We start from the raw sequence: 23536 nt of genomic DNA, 5'->3' as shown, positions 1-23536 counted from the left end.
TTAGATATTTCTCCAAGTAAATTAATTATAATGTCTCCTTGAGCTGTTACCTACTTGTTCAAGTTCTCTCTTTTGGGGTTTATAACCAAGAATCCTGATTGCTTCTAACTTATTTGATGATTCTACAATTTAACCTGGCTTCATGGTTTTTTTCTCCTGTTAACCTCTGAAGATATTCCATTTGGAAAATGTGACAAAGAGAACAATACACAAAACTCCAGCAGCGTGATCAGTATAGATAAGGGGAATTCATCTTTTTAAAATTTAATGCATCCTAAAACTGATTAGTTTACTTGATAGGCTCATAACACTACTGACCTATATTAACTTTATGCTGATTACTAAGGTGTAAGTTTGCTTGCTGCTTACTTTGTGTTATACTCAAATGCAGGCCTTCATTTTTACAGTTGTCAATGTGATGTTTTGGATTGGCCACTCCATCCCAGCTTGGGATACTCACACATTAGCCATGACTCCAATACTCATCTCACTTACAAACTGCATAACGGTATGTTCTGTATTTTTGTTAAGGGTACTGGATAATTTTCATCATGCCAGGGAAAGGATAAGACCCTTTAGGAAGAACTAGGGAATCTCTCACTATGAGTATGACCATTCTTGAACATAGCATCATTGCCCCTAAATGGGACATTAGCACACATGTCTATCTTTTTCAAGTGGCTTGCATAAAAGATGCATCAGCAAATCACTACGACTAAATCTTTTCAGTTCTTTCTAATCCAAACTGCAACTTTATTTTCCATACTTTCAGTATTCAATGGGTAGCTTATCAAATAATTTGGATCATTTTTGCCTAGGAAAAGATTGATGTCATCATTAACATGACTAATATTAGTAGGAATCATGGCAGGTATAGAAAAAATACTCCATTACCTACTTATAAAACAGTATTTTTAAGGTAATTTGAATTCAGTCTTTATTCTAGGCACTTCCAGCTTTTAAATATAGAAGCTTAACTCTTCTGTTTGTTCTTAAGAGTTTCTTAAGCATATCTCCCTCGATTTCATGCAAAAGTCATAACATATCCTCCATTATATTTTCACAAAGTCTGACTATAAGATAATGAAACTGCTTTCTTGCATGATTTGGGGGAACCATATAGCTTTACATTGCACTGTGATGCCTTTAATGTTCCAAAGTACATCCACATCCTCTATTTCATTTGATCTGCAGAATAATTCTGTGAGGTAGATAGGGAAGTATTATTAACCTGATTTTATAAACTGATGCAAGGTGAAATGAAATACGCTGCATAGCTAGGACTCAGCTCACTTTAATATACCCAGGTCACTGATTTGCAGCCAGAGCATTACCTGAATTCTACCTATCACAGAAATGAGATAGGTGGCTATAACCCTCACAAAATTCATTTCAGATAAGACTTCATTTATGCAATTACCTTTCTCTATTCTCCCAACTGTTGGAATTATTTTTTTCTGATGAGTATTTCCTTTACATTTTCTTACAATGGCATTCTTGTTCCTTTACATTCTACCTCCCACCCAGTCCTACTCCCATTTCCCTATCTGATTGAATATGCTGGCTTCTTTCTAGACTTGTGTTAAAAGGAAAAGGTTATTATAAAGATTTCTGAAAGCAAAGAATTGTATGCCTTTATTATACCCTTGAGGTACATTTTAAAATAGAGGCTAGTTATAAATACAGATCATATGCTATGGGTCAATGTGCTTCTTCAAGATCAACAAATGAATTCCATTCATATTAACATGACCCCTATCGAGTGCGAATATTACAGCTCCCTGTACCTAAGATGATCTCAATCAAAGAGTACTGGGGAAAAACATTTACAAATTAAAGTATGGTAGAAAATTAATTGAACTGAAATCAGAAGACCTGAATTTTCATCATTGTTCATCCTCTTATTAATCATGTCATTTATACTCTCTAGGTCCACTTTCCTATTCATGAAATAGACACAATAAAAACTGCTTTCTGTTATCTTTTGGCGTTGTTTTAAACATTATGCGTAAAATGCTTTGAACTATAAAACAATATATAAAATATGAGATCATCATATTAATAATAATAGTGGAAAATCAAGACCATCTGAATTAAGGGATTATTATTGATAATTTAATTTAACAGGCAATTATTTTTTCCTATTCTTCAGTTCAACCACATGTATCCTATAGCTTGGCCAACCATAAGGCCTTATGCAAACTGAATTCTCCAATGAAAATTTTAGCAAGCACATAATTAGCATAGTTCTTCGGGTTCCCCAGTTAATACTCAGGTGGTTTAGGTGCTAAAAGCAAGTGCAACAAACGATTCTTTATTGGGAACAAGAGTTTTAGAAGTAGGACAGTTAAAAGAAGTTACAATATCAGGTACATTAGATAGGAAAACTGTCCAAATTTGTAATTTGAACATTGTAATCATATTAGGTAACTCTTTAGAGAATAAAACATTTATCAGTAAGTTATTGAAAATAGAAGTCAATTGCACAAATGGGTGTGGCTAAACCTCAGATTAAATTGGTTAGATATTTAAAGAAACTATGCTTCTAAGTACAAAAAAATGGAGTAGGAACAGAGAAATGATGTCAGAAAACTTTTTAAAAAATATTTTACAGCCCAATGAGTTCATAAATTGTGCCTAGACTTTTACTGTTTTGATTCTTATAAACATTATAATATAACTGAACTGGATGCCCTACTTTGAAATAGCAACATGGTATGGGAAGACTGGTCCAATTTAAAAATTTTGATTTTGAATTTGTATGAGGAGGTTGTAGTCACAGGTTTCAAGCCATATATCTTAACTATTTACAAACTAGAATTAGAAAACAGAATTATTCATCTCTTTGAGTCACCTTTTATCTTCATGATACCAAATGAACATATAGATCCACATTTTTAAAAATGTAAGTGCACAGACACTAAGACATGCCAAAAGACATTTTCTTGTTTTTTAGCTTTCTGTTTCCAAGCCATTAAAAATTTAAAAAATTCAGAGTGCTTTACGGAGCTCAGAAAGCCACAGCCTCTGGGAACAGTAAAACTACCACATTAATTTTCTGCATCTGTTGTAGAGTGGAAAGTTCAAGTCAGGTTTTAATGATCAGTGGCATCATGTTAACTTCATTTCCAAAAGTGAATTTCAGATTTGAAGGGTGCCAAATATGCACCTGCTGTCCTCAAAGCCGAGAATTCAGGTCCAGAATAATCACGAGGTCTTAATTACACAGAATGTATTGTGAAATATCATTATTATTTTTAGAAAGTAAAGAAATATCTATGACAGAATCTATTTTACGTGTTGGCAGCCTCCAAAAGATGTAGCTAAAAACAACTTCTTAGTAATGCCTTGAAGGGTCAAAGGCAATGACCTTGTCATGTTCCTGACAATCCCGATAAAACACCTGGGTCAGATACTAGTGAAGATTAATATGGTAATAGAAAGGGATCAGAAGGGTTATTGTAGCAAAACAGATATAGCATAATAAGCAGGGCCTCCTAATACTATTGATATTCTCCATAATTTTTCTCCCAATCCTTGATTATGAGTACCACAGTAAATATACTTTTCAGGATAATTTTGGATGATGTTAAGAATAGCAAAGACTGTTTAAAAAGTAGTAAATTTATTCTCAATCACATGTTTAAAAATCACCTTTGAATAGTATGTTCAATGTGCATATCACATTGGGAAAATATTAAGCATGATCCCATACCATTGTTATTGCTGTATCAGTGCCCACTGAATTAGTTGAGCAGCCAAGTGATTGGAAAAAACAAAGCCTGGAAAAATCCCTAACATCACAGGAACTTCATTTATCTGATTGGATCTGTAATTACTTACTTTAAAACTCTCAGTATGTAATTACACAAAAACCTTCTGTAAATGGGGGCTCAACTCTCCATTTGGATCATCTTTCAGAAATGCCTAAAGAGAAGGACAGAACTAATAATAACAGGGACCCAAAGAATGTGATCTGGGAGAGCATGGAACACCACATACTGTGTGGGTCTGTACAACACATTTGTCACCAGAATGCCTGGTTGAAAGTATACAACCTTTACAACCCAGAGGGTGGTCCTGAAAGCCACTTATAGTAAAGCTTTAGGATGTTACCTTAAGTCTCCTTGTAATATACCATCACTTGCATACCTGTTCAAATCTTTTGGCTCCTCTTCTTTCAGTCTAAATTATTGTTATTGAAAAACCAGAGAAGATGCCTCCCATTTAACTATTCACTCCGAAAACATTTTGTGAGGCCTACTCTGGGCTACTTTCTAAGGGCATACAATTAATAAGACATCCTATGCCATATCTAACCTTAGTTTACATTATTTCTGATGGTCCCTTTGTTTACTTTTGTATGTTTGGCCAACTCCTCACTCACACATGCCTGATACTACCTCCTCTGCCAAGAGGTCCCTATGGTGCCAAAGCAAAATTCATGATTCTTTCTTTCACACTATTATTATAAGTTTATGTGCTTCTATTATGGTCTTTATTACATTATTTTAAAATTCTTTCTTTAAATGTCTGTCTTTACTATTCTTCAATTTTATTGAAGCACGTGCAATATCTTAACCACATTATATTCCAGGAAACTAACAAGGTTCTGTTCACTTTAAGGTTCTCAGTGTATGATTCATGAACGAATGAAAACTTCCTATCTCCAGGGGGGATTGGATGTCTATTAGCTCTAAACATCCATCTGGAGAGATCTACCTGTTCCTAGTATGAACCCCATCATCTTTATAAAACGTGATGATTCTCTCAGAATAGAATAATACCCATCACATTACTCTAGAGACGTGACTGCATTCTCCTTTGGGATCTGAGAGAAAAAGAGAACCTAAGTCCTTCAGCATGCTTCATATCCAACTACAACAATTTATAGCCTCCTCCACTCCCAAAGTTTTGGATAGAAGGGTGTTTGTTTACCTTGGAGACTGAGACAGAATCTAAACCCTCGGCAAGCCATAGCTTACAAACAGTATGATCCATTTACTTTCTAAAACTTAGGGTATCTTTAGTTTTTGACTAGGGGTTAGAATACAATTGAACTACCTTTCCAAGTCCTGAAGCTTATCAGGGATCTGAAAACGTCAATTTTAAATCTAGTAACATTTTAGATGACCTTGATTTAAAAGCCAAGAGATTCCTGTTTTCTATATGCAAAACAAGGAAGGCAAAGGTACCCTTTCCAAAAATATTCAATTTTATTGCATGTTTTTGAAATAGCTTTAAGGAGGGACATACCAAGACATAGAAAAAAAACTTATGGTTACCAAAGGAGATGGGGGTGGAGATAAATTAGGAGTTTGGGGTTAACATACACACACTACTATACATAAAATAGGTAAACAACAAATACCCACTGTATAGCACAGGGAACTATGCCCGATAACCTATAATGGAAAAGAATCTGAAAAAGAATATATATGTGTGTGTATATATATATATATATAACTGAATCATCTTGCTGTACACTCAAAACTAACACAATATTGTAATTAACTATACTTCAATTTTAAAAAATGAAGGACATACCAACAGCCTTTAACTTTTTTCTCCCCCACTGCCCATGAATTTAGGTATCAGCTTCATTGTGATGTTCTAAATACACTAAACTCCAGTAACTACAGGTTTTATCTCTCCAAGTGAATAGTTATCATATTTCAAAGATTCATTTGGATTTTAAATAAGGGTGACCTGTTTTCCTTATATTCAAACAGGCTTAGATCCATCTCTCCATCAGATATAGCAGAAAACAGATAGCTACATCTAGCTCTCTTGCCATCTAAATAACTCTAGAATTTCTTAAAGATGATTTGTTTTGTGACTATGCTATAGCTGTATGCTATCCACACAGTTTTCACTATTTCAAAAATCATCTTCCTACCTACCAATTGAGGGAGGAATAACATTCTGATTAGTGCATAAGACTGTTCCTCTGGGTTTTGAAATAAGAACTCTTAGATAGTCAGAATATGAGCATCTTACCAAAAATAATTTGCCATCAAGTCTAGTTGATGAAAAAGCCCTATGAGTTTAGGTGTACATTAACTCCTTATTCTCAACAACCAAATCAAGTGTAAAATAATAATTATTGAGACACCTACATCCTTAGTATATGTAAAATAGAAAAACTAGCTTATATTAAGAGTTGGCAAAACTCTTATCCTATTATCCTACCTTAAAGATATAGCTCTTCAGTCCTATTGGCCAGAAAACAGATGTTGAAGTGACTACCTATTTAGGAATATTTTGTTACAGACAGGCTTACAGTGAATTACAAGTCACAGTAACAAAAAGTATAATCAGCTTTCCCAACTCCCCAGCCATGGCTTCTTGAGGCTTACCATTACAGCAGAGTGAAATGTGAAGTGGGGGAAACACTTCACTCCTGCAGTGGAAAGAAATTAGTACTTCCAGTTGTGTAAACCTAAAGGACTTCTCCAATTCACTGAATTAGTGTGGACTGTCAAGGCAAAGAAAGATTGTGCATAATAGCCATGGAGCCAAGAAAAGACTAACACTGTGAATGCTTAAACAGATCCTAGTTGACAATTATGCAAACACTGTTAAAGGAGATGGTCAGGAAAAAATGCAGAATAGTTCAAACTACAATTGCTTTGTCTTGTCCAGATAATTGATGACTGTATTAGAACATTTCATATGATTTGAACCAAGCTTTTCCACAATTTAGATCCAGGTTAGCATAATTCCGTCACCACACAAAACACAACAGAAATCCTTAAAGTTCAATAAGATGTATCCAATTTCAGCACTTTTTCAATTTTCAATACAGCTGGACAGGATCTTTGGTAAAGACCATTTCAAATGGACCATTATGAATTTCACATCTTTCTGTGAATCTCAAAATACATTAGCTAGACAGCCATCTTATTTTAGCTTTAGAATGTGTATCAGGTGTTTTTTTCCAGACACAGCAATTAAAGGATTGTAAGATAGCTCATGGAAAGCTCCAAAGAATTGATCCTCAGAGAGCAAATCTTGCAACACCAAACAACCCCAATTTCCCTTGGGCATCTCAGCTGACAAGTATTATTGCTAGTTAAGTAAGGCAACTAGAAGACATACACACAAACCATCACACTTAAATAACCTGCTCACCATATAACTAATACTTACTGAGAGGCTGGTTGCTAGAATTTTCTTATTAATTTGAAGCTATAACATGACACATTACAGAGCTTCCTTGAAGATGATACCCTACCCATTTTGTACTGGGTACATGTATTTTATTATGTAGTTATGTGTGTTGAGTGTCTTATCCAATCTTGCCCAGTTACTTGATTTTAGAGTCTCACAGGCTTTGTATCTTGAAGCCAAACAACCTGTTGGAAACAAACAGCAGAGAACAGAACCCCTCCTATCTGCTTGCTGCCTAACAAATCAAAACACACTGAAATCTGAGATTATTAGAGAAGGTTTTGGGATAAATAAATAAAATAAAAACTGACTTGTCAAATGGGACTCCCTGCTGCTTGGTACCATGTGTTACCACAGCAAGATGCATCTGTTCTGCTATTAAATATGTTAGTGAATATGATATAGACAGCCATGGCATTATCAAATATTCTTAGTGCCTATTAAATTCCATAGTTACATATTTTAATTTTACCTTTCATTAGTAAAACTCAAGGCGGTAACACTTTGGAAGCAATTTTAAAAGTTCAAAGACAAACTATTGTTTTGGTTATATTTCACATGTTTAAATTATATTCATGCATTACTAATAAAAAATTGGCAAGCTAACCAAAAGGTTCTCAAATTTTACATGTGGTTCTAGCAGCTGTGATTTTGCTACAATGGATGCAATAAGACTAAAGTAAAAAAAAAAAAAAAATCACATGTAGAATGTGAAAAACTTAAATAGCTACATCTTTTTTTCCCTTCTGAACATCTTACTTCCTTTCAATTTAATCTTAGCCGTTATCAAATGCCACACAACATGTGAGCCAGTCCCTTGATGGAATCTGCTCTCTGGGCTCGAGAACTTTGTCACTGAAATGGGCTATCAAGAGCTAAGACATCTATGTCTTACTAAACGCTTAATAGCAGAACACATCTGTTGTTACTCTGTTTGTTATATTAAGATTAACCACAATAATGTTGACAATATTAATACATTTAAAAGCCTGTCACGTTCCACTGCTGTTGCACAATTCCCGGAGACTGATCAAAATAAGAAGTGACTGGGGGCAAAATTAAGAATTATGGAATGTGTAGAAGGTGAAGAACACAAGGCAGACTCTGAAACGAGTAGTGCCTTCCACTGGGACATTAACCTCTTGCCTGCCTGGCTCATCCTAGAAAACTGTATAGCTGTTGCTTTCCTAAAATGAGTGACATGATTCACGAACTCTTTATCCCACTTCCTCAGCCTACTGTTATTCTATGAATGCTGTAAGAATATGAGAAAAACTGTGACCGAAGCTAACGGGGGTTTGGTACCACCTTTAAACCAGTGTTATTATTAAAATGTAAACACATTCAAATCAAATAGGCCAGAAAGGAAAATCATTCTACAGAGCTCAATGTCTTAAGAAATAATGAGGCCAGCTTGTCTTTACATTAAAATGTCCAGGTTTGTGATATCCATATATATTTGATGGTGGGAGTGTTCAAGAGGACAATTTTCCTGAAGGACAACTCTGCAATAAATATAATGGATCTGCTTGTAGGAATGTATCTTCCTAAAAATATATATTAAAATATGTGAAACATTATTTTTATAAGATTAAAATTTTTTATTGGTTTGTAATACTAAAGATTCTGAAACAATTAAACAAAATATCTGTCTTTAGGGAATGGTTTGCTAAATTTTAGTATATATATGCAGTAGGATCCTATGAGGCAAATATGAGATTATATGCTCTAAAGTGGCAAGATGCCCAAAATATATTAAATAAGAATAATCAAGTTGCAGAATAGTATGTATCATATAAAAACATTTTGTCTTTTTAAAGAATGTTCAAGTGTGTCAGCATATACAACTATTTACATGTATCTATAAAGGAAAAGAAATATACATGTATATGCATAAAAGTAAAGATTAGAATTTAGACAGCACAGTAAAAAGGTTGGTCATATTATAGGCAGTTTTTACTTTTTATTCTCATCATTGTATTTAAAATTTTCAATAAGTACTTTTATGATCTAAGAAAATAAAATTTATTAAAAGCATGGTCTTTTTCCAGAAAGTAAATAGAGACATAGAACAACAGATAATATTCAACTCCCTCTGAACAGCCTGTCATAAAATATTATTAGCCTTGCGGACCCAATTCTATGCATCACTAATCTATTGAATCCAGTTTATGTCTAGACAGTTAGAAGAATTAAAAAAAAAAAAAGCCGGTAAATAAAAAAAGAGCAGTTAAATAACAAATACAGTTTACTGAAGAGAAAGTTCATTGAAAAGCTAGTTAATCATGAAGCTGATGGCTGCGGTATGTTCCTCACATAATAATGAACAATATCTGTTGCAATTTCAAATACCAAAAAGCACCCCCAGCCACTACATTTATCCAACACCCTTCACAATAGCCAGTTACAAATAACCAACTAACCACTGGTTGTGAATTAGGCATTGCTGGGAGAGCTAGAATTTACAATTTTTTCTTTCTACGTGTGAAATTTCTCTGCAATGCTTGTCTTTTAAAGATCAAATGAACTCAGTTCTGAAGCCTACATGGCAGGCTGTCTGATCTTACTTCACATATAACTGCTAAAATTTCAACCCCATTTCTCTGCTGATACCCTGTGGGATACGGAGCTCCCAAAGCCTTGCCTTTACTACTAATTAACAATAATGAACAGGATGACATACTTTTCCTTTGAACACTTCTGTCGGGAAGATATCCAATCGGCAAGAGATACAAGCAATAGACGAATTCCCCCCCTGACCCCCCCATTTACATGCTGAGATACACAGAGACTCTATCCTGCCTTTTGGTTTAAAAAAAATAAAAATAAAAAAAAGTAGGTCGAGCTGTCTAGGTTTTATGCATTGGCTTTAGAACCTGTGGAAAGGATGAAAGTTTTCTCTCCAACCAGTTTCCAGAGCATCACAGGTTATTTTTATATTCATCTACACATACCACTGATACTCTTGTGAAAGTTATTAGTTTAGTCCCACATTTAGGCACAACTCAAAAAATAACAATGATACCTATAATTCCACCCATTAAAAGAATTTTAAAACAAATATCATGTGCTATGTCATGGCACTCTATTATTATTTAGTGCATGGTGTTGAGGAACACAGAAGTTCTAGCTTGTGCCCAAGCTTAAGGAATGTCATAGTGTAATACACAGTAAAGACTCACTAATTTAGGATTGGTAATTTGGATTGTATGATCGTTTGAAAAAGTAGCTGGCTAGCCTGAAATTTTCCTTAGCACAAAAGAAAAATGGGGCTTTGCAGTCAGAACAGTTACTTACTAGCTATGTGATTTGGATCAACGATTTAAAAATGCAGTTTGTTCACCTGTAAAATTGAGATATTAATTCAAACCTCAATGGGTTATTGTGAATATTAAATGAAATACAATTTTTATGCAAAGTGTTTAGTGTTTGGTCCATAGTAAGCATTCAGTACATGCTAAATAGAATTGTTTAGCTATTATTCTTACTAAGCCAACAAACAGAGGAAGCCTGATTTCGAAGGGAGAGTTTAACCCTGCTTAAGAAAATTAACTGTTAGAACTTCGAACATTTAATATATATTAATTAAAATATTTTTTAAAACTATTTTAATAAATGGAGAATCAATTTCACCTCCATCATTTTAACAAGTGTCACAGTAGGAGAAGAAGGAAAAAAAGGATGGTCAAATTGCCAGGGTAGTAGAGGTTAATTACCTTCCACAACCCTAATCAATTAGGATTGATTACCACAGGAGGTTTTTGTTTGTTTTTTTCATTCACTCTCCAATTGGATTAATCATCTCTCATCAAGTCAGAATGCAGGGAAATATATCACAGATGTTTTTATATAAGTACCCAAAATTATACAGACAGCAAATAAGAAGCATACTGAATCTCAGAGAACTGACTACTTGTTTAGAATATTTGAGCCTGGAAGTGGGGCTGATCAATGGTCTAACGTGAGAGAAGTCTTCCTTCCCTGAGAAATATACCGTTTGGATATAATGAGTCCATTTCACAATAGGCCCCAGCACTCTGGCCTCTGCCTTGAGTGTGCAAGCCTCTGCAGGTTGTAAAAGGGGAGCCCAGGAGTGTCACATGCTCTCACCAATACCCTTTGGGAGTCTACCTCATACTGGGCTCCAAGGAGAGCACTCCTCATGTGAGTTCTTGTACCACAGTGGAAATTTACCAACAAGAGGGGAAGGGAGCCCACAAGCCAAAAAGGAAGGCTCCATTCACTCATGCCTGCATTCCTTCATCAATAAATATTATTACTATGTATTCATGAGCACTGTGCTGCTGTTTGAAAATACAGACATGTAAAGATAACATAGTACATGGTAACTGACCATGAAGAGGTCACAATTTAATGTGCTGAAAGGACACATAAGGAAATAACCATGACTATGGTAAGTAATATAATAGAATTAAGAACAAAGTGCTAGGACTTCCCCGCTGGCACAGCGGTTAAGAATCCGCCTGCCAACGCAGGGGACACGGGTTTGAGCCCTGGTCCATGAAGATCCCACATGCCGCAGAGCAACTAAGCCTGTGCGCCACAACTACTGAGGCTGCCCTCTAGAGCCCACGAGGCACAACTACTGAGCCCACGTGCAGCAACTACTGAAGCCCCCGCATCTAGAGCCCGTGCTGAGCAACAAGAGAAGCCACCGCAATGAGAAGCTCGCACACCGCAACGAAGAGGAGCCCCCGCCACCCCACCCTCCCCGGCTTGCTGCAACTAGAGAAAGCCCGTGCGGAGCGACGAAGACCCAATGCAGCCATAAATAAATAAATAAATAGAACAAAGTGCTATGTTAGTACCAAGACGCGCATGATTAATTATTCCCTAAGGGACCAAGGAAGGCTTCACAAATTTATGAAATATATGATCCAGGCCTTAAAGATGAATAGGAACTCACCAGACTAGAACAGAGAGGAAGGCAAGCAGGAGTGAGAGGAAATAGGAAAATTTCCAAGAAAGAAATGAGCATGCAGAGGCACTTTGGAGGTCTATCTTTGCTGGCTGTCATTTCATTATTGGCACAAATTATTTTTTGAAAATTGTTCTCTGCCTTTAAAATTATGTACACCCCAAATTTACAAATCAAACTAATTACAAAAGCTAACTAGCTAAATACAAGATGTTTGAGGCAACTAGTCAACCAGATAACTTTCTATGTGCTTATTTAACTAGAGAAAATAGTTTATATAGCTGATGTCTGGAAAGCTCAGTAATTCAAGTGATGCATGGTATGCCAAAAGCTGAGGTTGTTTGACATTCCAGAGCTGCATTAAATAGACCACAGGCAGAGCTGTGGGGTGTGACCAGAAGAGGGACTGCCCCCTATACCTTTACCTGCACCACACACATAAGACCCAGAGGTTAGGCACATCGACTCAGGAGTCAGATTGCCTGAGTTCTAACCCTGGTTTTGCTTACTAGCTGTGTGACCTGTGCCTCCTTTCCTCATTAACTAAACAAGGATAATATTTTTTACTGTAGGGTTTTTATGAGTATTAAGTGGATAACAGATGTAAAATTGGAACAGTCATGTGATTATTGGTTGCTTTTATAAACGTCATACTTTAAACCTTTGTGTTTCTACAGCAGGAAGGTTTGGAATATCAGCCTATGCCTACATTCTGTGACTAATATGTCATAAGAATAAAATTTGTCCATTAAATTCTAAGATACTTGAGGTCAAAAGCCACGCCTCACTCGACTGTATTGCAAGTGCCTTGAAAGGTGCTTTAAAAAAATTCTATCCTACAGAGTGAAGTAAGTCAGAAAGAGAAAAACAAATACTGTATGCTAACACATACATATAGAATCTAAAAAAAAAAAAAAAAAATTGGTTCTGAAGAACCTAGGGGCAGGACAGGAATAAAGACGTAGACATAGAGAATGGACTTGAGGACACGGGGAAGGGGAAGGGGAAGCTGGGACGAAGTGAGAGTGGCGTGGACATATATATACTACCAAATGTAAAATAGATAGCTAGTGGGAAGCAGCCACATAGCACAGGGAGATCAGCTCCGTGCTTTGTGACCACCTAGAGAGGTAGGATAAGGAGGGTGGGAGGGAGACACAAGAGGGAGGAGATATGGGGATATACATATATGTATAGCTGATTCACTTTGTTATACAGCAGAAACTAACACACCATTGTAAAGCAATTATACTCCAATAAAGATGTTAAAAAAAAAGGTTTGTTAAATACGTATATTAAAATGAGATTATGTCTGCGTTGGAGTGGGGAACAGCTGGAGATAGAGCCGGAAATTAATCCCAGATTTTGCATTCACTGCAGGTCCAGCTAAGGAGTTTTTGGCTTTTGAACTATTTGCATTGTAGGCTAGTGGTTCTCCAACAGAATGAAGGCATGGTGCACCGGAATCTTGCCTCGAGATACCAAACTATAAAGAGGCAACATAATGAATTTGAGACATGCTAGCGGTTGGCTCAGATTTGCATCTCTAACTCACACTTAACAAGTTAAATATAAACCAACTTCTCCTAAAGGAGACCATGCCCTTGACCAGAGCAGCACTGAGCTATTTATTGCCCCTGAACATTTTCAGAATGCACACAGGCAGTTTAAATTGGCAGAGCTTCTAGAACCAAAAGATTATTTCAACAAATATTTATTGTTCATTTGCTAAATTCCGGGCTTTAGCTGGACTCTGAGAATACAAAGGTGCACAAAATAGATGGAAGTCGCCGCCCTGACACTGCGGCTCAGCGTCACATTTTTCATCTTAAATAAAGGATCTGCCATCGTAACTTAAACGCTTTAATCTGAACCCCAAATTTTGCCTGGTTCACAAAATTGCCACCAAAAACCGAAGAAAGTACAAGGACTACGAAAAAGTGATACAGGGTTTGGGGGCCGATTCTTTTCCAGACAATTGACTTTGCTTTGTCCAGGAGAAGTAAATTACTAAGTGTCTATGTATACAATTTTGAAAAACTGAAAGTCAGTTTCTCCCCATACTTTAAATAAACTTTGGGGAAAAGTAGCTAATGAATATTATGGAGGGACTTCAAATTGATAGTCTGAACGGGGAGTTCATGCCCATCCCTGAACAGCCTTGGGGGCAAGTGAGGAGTTGAGACACAGTCTTGCAGAGCAGAGAGGGAAGGGGAGGAGTGATAGGTTGAGTCTCAGGCTCTGTGCCGCACTCTCCCTGCCTTTGTTCACTTAGGAGCTTTTTTGGCCTCTAAGTGAGCACAATTACTGATAGAGCTGGCTGAATAATATCAGTCAGATATGTCCTGAACTAAAAGAGGTTGAGAGACCCACTGTCATGAAACATTTAGAACCAGAGGTTGAAATAACCAAGTTTTTACTTTACAACAATCGTTCTGGTGGCAGTGCAGAGTTGAATTAGAAAGGAGAAGAACCTTGTGAGCAGAGAGGTCAGTTTGAAGTCTGTGCAACAGTTCAGGAAGAGGACATTCACTTAAGGCAAGAATAATGGCAGTCAAAGAAAGTAGATAAATTCTAAAGCTCTGTTAAGCACTTGAAATGTGGCTAATTGAACTGAAGAACTGAATTTCAAAATGTATTTAATTGTAATTAAGTTAGATGTAAATTTAAAACTGATAGTTGATTCAATTATGGAAAACTTATAAGTGTGTTTACGATAATTCAGCTGTGTGAATCTATGCTTCCAGTGGGAAATTTTATGAAATATACAGCATTTCTGATGCAAATTTAGATTCTGAATTGAGAGGCACTATAAGTGTAAAAGACACGTTAGATAACAAAATTTAGCATGAAATAATAATATAAAACATAAAATGTATATTGATTATATGTTAACATAATACTTTGGATACAGTGAGTTACATAAAATATATTAAAGTTTGTTTCATCTGAGTTTGTTTTTCCTTTTCAATGTGACTACTAGAGAACTTAAAGTTACATACATGGCATGGCTCACATTGTATTTCTATTGGGCAGTACGGATTGAAAAACATTTCTGGAATTTAGTGAGAAACAGATTACTTCATAAAAGCAAGCATGGGAAAGATGTCAAAGTTTTCATCTGTAATTGTGTAGATAGACAGGTAGTTGGAAGACAACGAATTCAGTTTTGCCTGTGAGACATCCAGGTGGAGATGCCTTTGGCAATGCTGGTCGGTGATGAGAGGGGAAGTCAGGGAGTGTGTCTAGGAGTAAGCAGTCTGGGTTTGCTGGCGAAAATTCAGGACAGAATTTCAGGAATATTAACTTTTTTTTCATAGACCAAAAAGCCTTAATAATCAATTAAATGTTGACCTTTCACCAAAGAGTTTTTTGGCCTGTCAGTCTTGTATTTCCACTCTTTGTTGGGCAGCAAGGCCCTAAGGGGTAGTTTCAGGAGCAAGTGTTTCTCTTGATAGGTGAACACCACCATGAAAGTGTCTCCTCAGAAACCTGAGAAGTAGGTTCTTCCAGGGCTGTGCTTTGTTAAGAGAGGTTAAACAGTTTCCTGTCTTGTGACCTAAGCATCCCCAGGTCTAGCGTACTACCTCCTAAAGTAACCTCCTAAAAAGAACACCTGTGCATTTCACAGCTCTGAAAATGCTTGTTTTCTTCAGAAGAATTTTCTCAGGCCCAGTAAAAATCATCTCTAGTTCTTTGCTCCTGATTTAAAATGTGGCTTATTTATGCCTAGGGTTAACTTGAGTGTCCCTGAGTATATTCACCTAGGTCATTTCCTTCCTTTTGTTGAAACGACCTGCCTGTGTCTGAAGTGGTGCAACATCAGCTTTCAAGGACTGCAATGCCATAGTGTCACTTCCATCTCGTTTCCTGGTCTTTGACTGATATATTCTCTATGCTGTTTGCATTTTTTAACTACTACTCTCATGCATTTTGTTTATGGCTTTCAGTGGGGTTTTTCTGGTGCAGTAAAAGGAGTGTAAAAATGACTCCTTATTCAATATGCATTCCCCAAACTAGTTCTTAACCCTCAAGCAACGTCATTACTCTTTTTCGATCCATCTATATTGTGTTTAGACTTCTGCAAAAGCCAGCATCCTTAATCTTAAAGCCAGTGTATACGTTCATTGCTGCTCATCATTTCTTCCTAAGACATGTAGACATCTTGATCATAAGAATGAACGTATCATGGGCTTCCCTGGTGGTGCAGTGGTTGAGAGTCCGCCTGCCGATGCTGGGGACACGGGTTTGTGTCCCGGTCCAGGAAGATTCCACATGCCGCGGAGCGGCTGGGCCTGTGAGCCATGGCCACTGGGCCTGCGCGTCCGGAACCTGTGCTCCACAACAGGAGAGGCCACAACAGTGAGAGGCCCGCGTACCACAAAAAAAAAAAGAATGAACATATCAGATAGCAGATATATTCTGAGCATGGGAGGTCTTAACCATGTCTGCTCCTGGGAATCTCTTAATACCCTAGCTCAGCTGCTCCTGGATTTCTGAGCCTACATAAGATAATAAATGTTTGCCGTTTTAAGTTGCTAAATTGTGGGGAAATTTGTTACACAGAAATAGGTAGCTAATACATTACAAACTGCATTACAGGTGCTCAATAATGATGTGTTGAATGGGGCAAAGGTATGTTTCTTGAAGGTATGCTTTTGAAAAATAGTAGCTACAGAAGAAATGGAGGTGTGCTCAGTAGCCAGAAAGGATTCACCAATTTTCTTGTTTTGGCTTCTTGTCATAAGAAAAGGGCAACTCATCATTGGCTAACTTAGAATGGATTGGAAACCATTCTGTTAATATAGCTTGGGTTCCAACACAAAACAGTAGGTCAAGAAGAGCAGTGATCATAGATTGGAGGAGAATCTATGTCCAAGATTTTCTCTACCTAGATAATGCCCTGGCCATTGTTTTAGCAGCTTTTCCAGAGAGATTCCTGAGCTCTAGACTTCTTTCTGCTAGCTCTGAGAGCTACAAGATCCCAGGCCCAACCCTGAAAACACTCAGCATTTGAATAGAGAAGATGATGACTGAGCAGAATCTAGAGAGTGAGAGAGAATGAGAAGAAACCTTCTGCACAGATTCAGAAACAGAGAAATGACAATAAGAAGTTCATTTTTTTAAAAAAGTGGACGAATAAATTTCACTGGCATGGAAAGATAAGAACTGTGGAAATATGGACTGAAAAGGGAAATTAAGATTAGAATGTTCAGGACATTAACTGTTAGTCACAGAATGTGCCTTTACCTGTACGTGCTTGGGAAGCATCAGTGTGGTTTTTTTAAAAAATTTTGTTTTGGTTTTATTGTTATTACTTCTATATGGGTTTGATTATTATCTGTTAACACAATATAATTTCAAAAATGAGAAGGCAATATTTTGTATCTGACAATTAACATTCAGAACTGAAATAAAATTTCTCAGTCCTCTTTAATGTATTAGCTAAACAAAATTGACGAAACATGGCCTAAAGCAAACACACACTACTGAGGTTAGACTATTTGGTACTATCAGTGTGTTTTAAAAGAGGAATAGAGGAATAATCAAAGAAGCATTTTAGCAAATTAACCTGACATAAGTACATAAAATGGATTGGAAAGTATTCAGAATAGAGACAGGAAGATAACTGAGAAGGTGCGGCATCTGTTCAAGCATCTAAGTCATAAGTACATGAAATAAGGGGGTGTACGTAGAAACAGCTGTTTTGGTTCTTTTTATTAAACTTCATAGCAGTAGAATTTCAGAGGAGGAAATAATTCTAGAAATCTAAAACCAAATTCAGGGAGATTTACTTATGCTCAAAGGTGACAACCAGCTTAGAAAATGAGAAACTAATTTTCATTAGAAAATGAGATACTGAATTAACTTCTAAGGGGAAAGGATGAAGGGAGGAATTTATTTTAATTCGCTTGACCCCATCCATCCCAAAATAGGACTGTTTCAAGATATCTGGACAGCACTTAAGCATACTGAAATATGACCATCATTTCTCCCATTTTCTTCAAAGATAACATTCATCTTTCATACCTTAGAAGCTTGGGCAAAATTTTTACAACACATGGTAGAAAGACATTATTTTAGTCTTTCTTTTAAAATTCTAGTCAAACAAGCCAGATGTTCTCTAACTCACGTAAGAACCAGGAAAACAAAACCAAATAAAATATCTACTGTGTATGATTTACAGGCTTTAATTTAAATATTACATGGCAAAGTGAAATTCTTAAAATAGGTGAATCTGTTGGTTAAAAAGAATGTTTCAGATGAAGCAGTTGAAATTCTAGAAAAACCTGTGAGGAAATAATTGGGTTTTATCTTGTTGATATAGACATGCACCTATATAAGTATTGACTTTTAAAGGATTTTTTAAACTTAATCTTCATAAAGCATAAGATGATGAGAAAGATTTGACATGTCAAAAATACCGATAAGCTATTTTGAGACATGTAATATTTACTCTAAATATACTATGCTTCTAGTCTACACTAAAATCACTGATCAAAAGGTGTATTTCTAAATCAAAATCAATTAAGAGCTTGGTTTCAAAAATAAGGCTTCCGGCCCAGGAAATTACAAAGAAGAAACACTTAAGGCGAATATATACAACAATTCACTAATCGAATTTGCAATGCTCTTTCATGCTCTGAAGATGAAAGAATTTCAAAGAACACTCTCCACTCATCCTCTCCTCCATCCTCCACATATTTCCTCTGGTCAGAACCAATGCACATGTTAATATTCATGGCAGTGAGTGAGCACACATTTGCAGTGCTTTCTTCTAAGCCAGAAGAGTTAAGTCATCTCCAATTAACATTACCAGACTGATTTATGAGAGATGATGTTTCCTCTAGAGTGACGACACTGGTAAAATTTCTAGATGTATCTCATAAATTATGAAAAACTTGAATTTAATTTTTTTGCTTATTGCCTCTAAGAGATTATTTTATTCAATATTGATTAAATAATCACCGTTACTAATTTAAATGTGTATAATAGAACACTTCACAGTTAACAAGTCTCTTTTTTAAAATTTTTTTTTTTTTTTTTTTGGCAGCATTGGGTCTTCATTGCTGCACGTGGGTTTTCTCTAGTTGAGGCAAGCGGGTGCTATTCTTCGTTGTGCATGGGCTTCTCACTGCAGTGGCTTCTCTTGTTGCAGAGCACGGGCTCTAGGCGCGCGGGCTTTAGTAGTTGTGGCTCATGGGCTCTAGAGCACAGGCTCAGTAGTTGTGGCGCATGGGCTTAGTTGCTCTGCGGCATGTGGGATCTTCCTGGACCAGGGCTTGAACCCATGTCCCCTGCATTGGCAGGCGGATTCTTAACCACTGAGCCACCAGGGAAGCCCTTTTTATTTTATTTATTTTATTTTATTTATTTATTTATTTTTGCAGTACACGGGCCTCTCACTGTTGTGGCCTCTTCCATTGTGGAGCACAGGCTCCGGATGCGCAGGCTCAGTAGCCATGGCTCACGGGCCTAGCTGCTCTGCAGCACGTGGGATCTTCCTGGACCAGGGCATGAACCCGTGTCCCCTGCATCGGCAGGCGGACTCTCAACCACTGCACCACCAGGGAAGCCCCAGGGAAGCCTTTTAAAATTCTCTATCTTAACCTATCATTTGAAAACATAAATAAATAAATAAACCTATCATTTTTCCACATTCTTACAAATACTATGCAGATAAGAAAGTTAAAATTGCAAAGAGAAGAAATGGAGATATACCAAGATGGAGAAATAACCAAGAAACACTAGTCATGTTGGGACGAAGTATGTTTACTATAAATAATCTAAGCTACCTGGTAACCACGGTCCCAGCTGGCTTTCTCATTCATTTATCTAACTAATATTTATTGAGATAAGTACTAAGTGGTGAGCTCATTTATTTTTGTATCCACAGAAACTTGAACATAGGCTTGGGCCATATTAGTTGCTCAGAAAATATTTCTGGACAGGCTCCTAGCATGTACTGACATAAATGATGAAAGCCACATTTCTACGTTATATTATTTTTCTTATTAGTCATCATTATTATAAATTTTGTTCTATGCCATCAGAAAGTTTAACACTATTTGAAAAAATGGACAGGTCTGAAATGACTAGAGAACAATTCAAGATAAAAGTGAGTTACAATAAATGAGGCAATTACTAAGGAGAGATAATCACCCATCCAGCAAAAATTCTCACCATAGAATTTCTTTAAACAACCAACTACCATAATCAATTCTTAGCTGAAGATTCAGAAAACAACATCAATAAAAATACGTAACTTTTCAATAATACAGCCAATACAGCCGGTACGTATAGAGTGCTATACTTTTTCTATATTGTAAACAAGAAGTTGGATGACTTTCTTCAGAGTTATGTAGAAACTAAACTGCACCTACTATGACTTCACTTTGACTACTGAAAATCTGAGAGTCTATACTCAACCCAAGCCACAATATTTTCAATATATAATTCATGAATTCTTTTATTATTTCAGAAAACATTTCTGAGCACGTGTATTCTAGGCACTGTGTTAATTAATTGCTCCTCACTTCATGTCTTAATCTTCCCTTCAGCCCCTTCTAAAACCCTGTACATTTCAACAGCAATATCATATGGCTTTGAGTTAATAGTGGTAACATTAATATTAACATGGCAAAAAATCCATCTATAAAGACTAGGCCACTTAAGTAAAGAATCATTTTATTCCAAGTTATTATATTTTTAAGAGTATAGTTAATCAAAATTTAAATACGATTATATTTTCAAGTAAAATCAAACATGATCATTTGAAAAAATAGGATAATAATGTCAAATATTCACCTCACTGAAATTATATGCCAATCAGACTTTAAAAGTTATCGAACTAAAGTGACATTATACAATTCAGCAAGACTGGAGCACCTTTTAATGTGTGCAATCGACTTTCCAGCTTATTGGTTAATTCCATTAATTAAGGATATAAATATAGCTTTTAAATAAGATCAGAGCATAGTTTATACTTGGCTGACCTTGAAGGTTTACAGAAATTTTCTTGGAAGTTTAATAGATAACCAAAATTTCTAACTTTTACAGTTTAAACATATCTGTGATATCATCAGGTTAATTTTTAAATCAGTTATATTTAAAAACTAAAATCAGACAGTAGTAATAATCTTTCTACAATGTTGTTTTCCTCTTATATTTCCAATTCTGAAAGAAGCAGAAGAAATGATTTGGGGAAAATCAGGATATACTCAAAGGTATGTAAACCATTTGATAAAATAGTCTTTGAACAGTCCCAAATCTAAGAATCATTATTAAGAATACTTCTGCTTCTATCAGCCATGGTTATCAGCTTTGGTCCCCACCCACTTCATTTTCCATCCCTTTACTTCCTTATTCCCTCCCTCCATCCCTTTCTCTCTCCCTCTCTCTCTTTTTCTCAAGCTCTCTCTCTTCCCTTTTTTAATATCTAACTCCTCTTCCTCTTCCTCTTCCATGTACCCAACATTATGGGAAAGAGTTAAAGGTAAACTTTAGAAGTAAAAAGAAAATCACTGGCTTACTTTTGTTTGCAATGTAGAAACATGGAAAAAAGTGGCTTACCTTCATGTAAACAACTTGTTGAGTCAATAAATGGCTGATTACTGCTTGTAGGCAATGAGAGAAAAAGGGGGGAAATGGAAAGTTTTAGTTGGCCAAATTTGGACTAAGACTGGGTCCTAGTAGTTGATTATAGGAGTTAGTAGGGCTGACTACAAATGGTGTTTGGTAAGCCCAGGGAACCAACATTCATCTTCAATTTCCTAGTTAAGGACAGGCTAGGATTAAGAAAGAGTTTGAAGACAGCCAATCCAAGAGGAAGGGTATTAGAAACAAAAACTGAATCCAAAGTGAATGGCCAGCCAAGACCAAGAGAGGAGAATCAGAAAGAAGGAGGGCCTCACATGACATCTATCAGAAATCTCTGGCCAGTAAAGAAGCTTTGGAAGGTACTGAGTTGGGATTTTAGTGACAAGTTCCTTTACATATACAAGGACTCTAAGGCACAGTTGATCAGAATTGGAAAGAAATACCCATTCCTGTAGACTAAAACCCTTTGACCATAAAAAAAAAGTGGTTTGAGTAATTCAATAACATGGCTCCTTATGATCTGCAAGTGATCATTATAGAAACTTTTCTCAGAGTAAATGTGTAATTGGTTATGGATCAATAAGTAATTTCTTTCAGGAGGAAAAGCTCTTGTTTTCTTTTTTATTTATTTATTTATTTTCTGAAGTACCAAGGCTCTTAAATCAGAATGGAGCAAATACATTTGGAAAGTTGAGATTACTCTAAACAGCAAGATTCCTTACTGCATTAGTTATCTCAGCTGATCACTTATTTATGATGCCATAAAAATCCAGATGCCTTCAATTCTGATGGGTAGATATTTGCCAAAAGGCAGCTAAAATTACTTTCCAATGTTTCCCATTTTGACAACTGCATTTTGAATTGAAAATTTATGATGGTTCAGTAATGGTTGTGCTGAGGTGTTTTGTGTTTGTTTTTGTTTTTGTTTTTGTTTTTCAAAGATTAGCAATGAATTCAGCTCTTGTGGTCAGTTGTAAACCTTAATGATTTTATCGGAAATTCTAGAAACCTAACAGAAAACTAAGATTAAGAAAATAAATGAATAAAACTTTGAGAATTAAGACCCTGCAAGTTTGTGATAATGTATTTTGGTGTTAGGTGGTTTTCCTAATCATTTTACAATGAGAGCCTGAAGGCCAGTTTCTAACAGGAAAGAACATGTTGACCTAATCAAAGGTCTTCTGAGGCATGGGTGCAGGTAAAGGGAGAACTTGGAAGGATAAACAAAAGCAAAACAAAACAAACTTATACGATCACATAAGGCAGGAGAGATAAGCTATACCTCAAGAACAGAAAGGCAGACGAAGAGGTTGATATGTTTCTGGACCTTCCAGAAGATAGAGTTTAGACCAAGAACTATGATGATAAGAAAACCCTTTACAGTTTTTTGAATATATGGCACTTTCCTATGGTTGTTATTTTGATATATCAATAAAATATTAATATCTCTTGACAATGAAAGACTGTGTGATTCTTTGCAAATATTGTGAGTAAATGAGAAGTTAAAGAATTGCAACCACACAAGTTAGTAACTCTTTGAAAGCAGAGATATAAGGAAGAGTCCCCAAGCTATAGTCAATTATGACAACTTTAAAGGTAAAGAAAGCTTTTCATTCATGAATTATTATTTGACATTCACTAAAAGCTAACTAAATTCTTGTGGGAGGCTTAGAACTTAGAGAAAAAGGAATGCTCCCAGGATATAAATGGCAAGACTCCATTGTATTTTCTTGATATGTATGTATCAAAATGAGTATAAGATGGCATAGAAGTAATCTTTTTGTCTTTTTCTTTTATATCCCCAAATACCTTTAAAAATTCCTT

The 23536-nt window shown here is 36.1% G+C and overlaps 1 protein-coding gene across 37 annotated transcripts in view; it reads right to left on the bottom strand.

The window, feature by feature from the left end:
- The window catches only part of NRXN1 (neurexin 1), a 1120317-nt gene that overhangs the window by 293823 nt on the left and 802958 nt on the right, over positions 1-23536 (bottom strand). The window lies entirely within an intron of this gene.

Source organism: Kogia breviceps, chromosome 11 (genome assembly GCF_026419965.1).
Source record: "Kogia breviceps isolate mKogBre1 chromosome 11, mKogBre1 haplotype 1, whole genome shotgun sequence".
Lineage (NCBI taxonomy): Eukaryota > Metazoa > Chordata > Mammalia > Artiodactyla > Physeteridae > Kogia > Kogia breviceps.
Note: the sequence above shows the minus strand (reverse complement) of the source record. Positions and strands in the feature narration are given on the sequence as shown.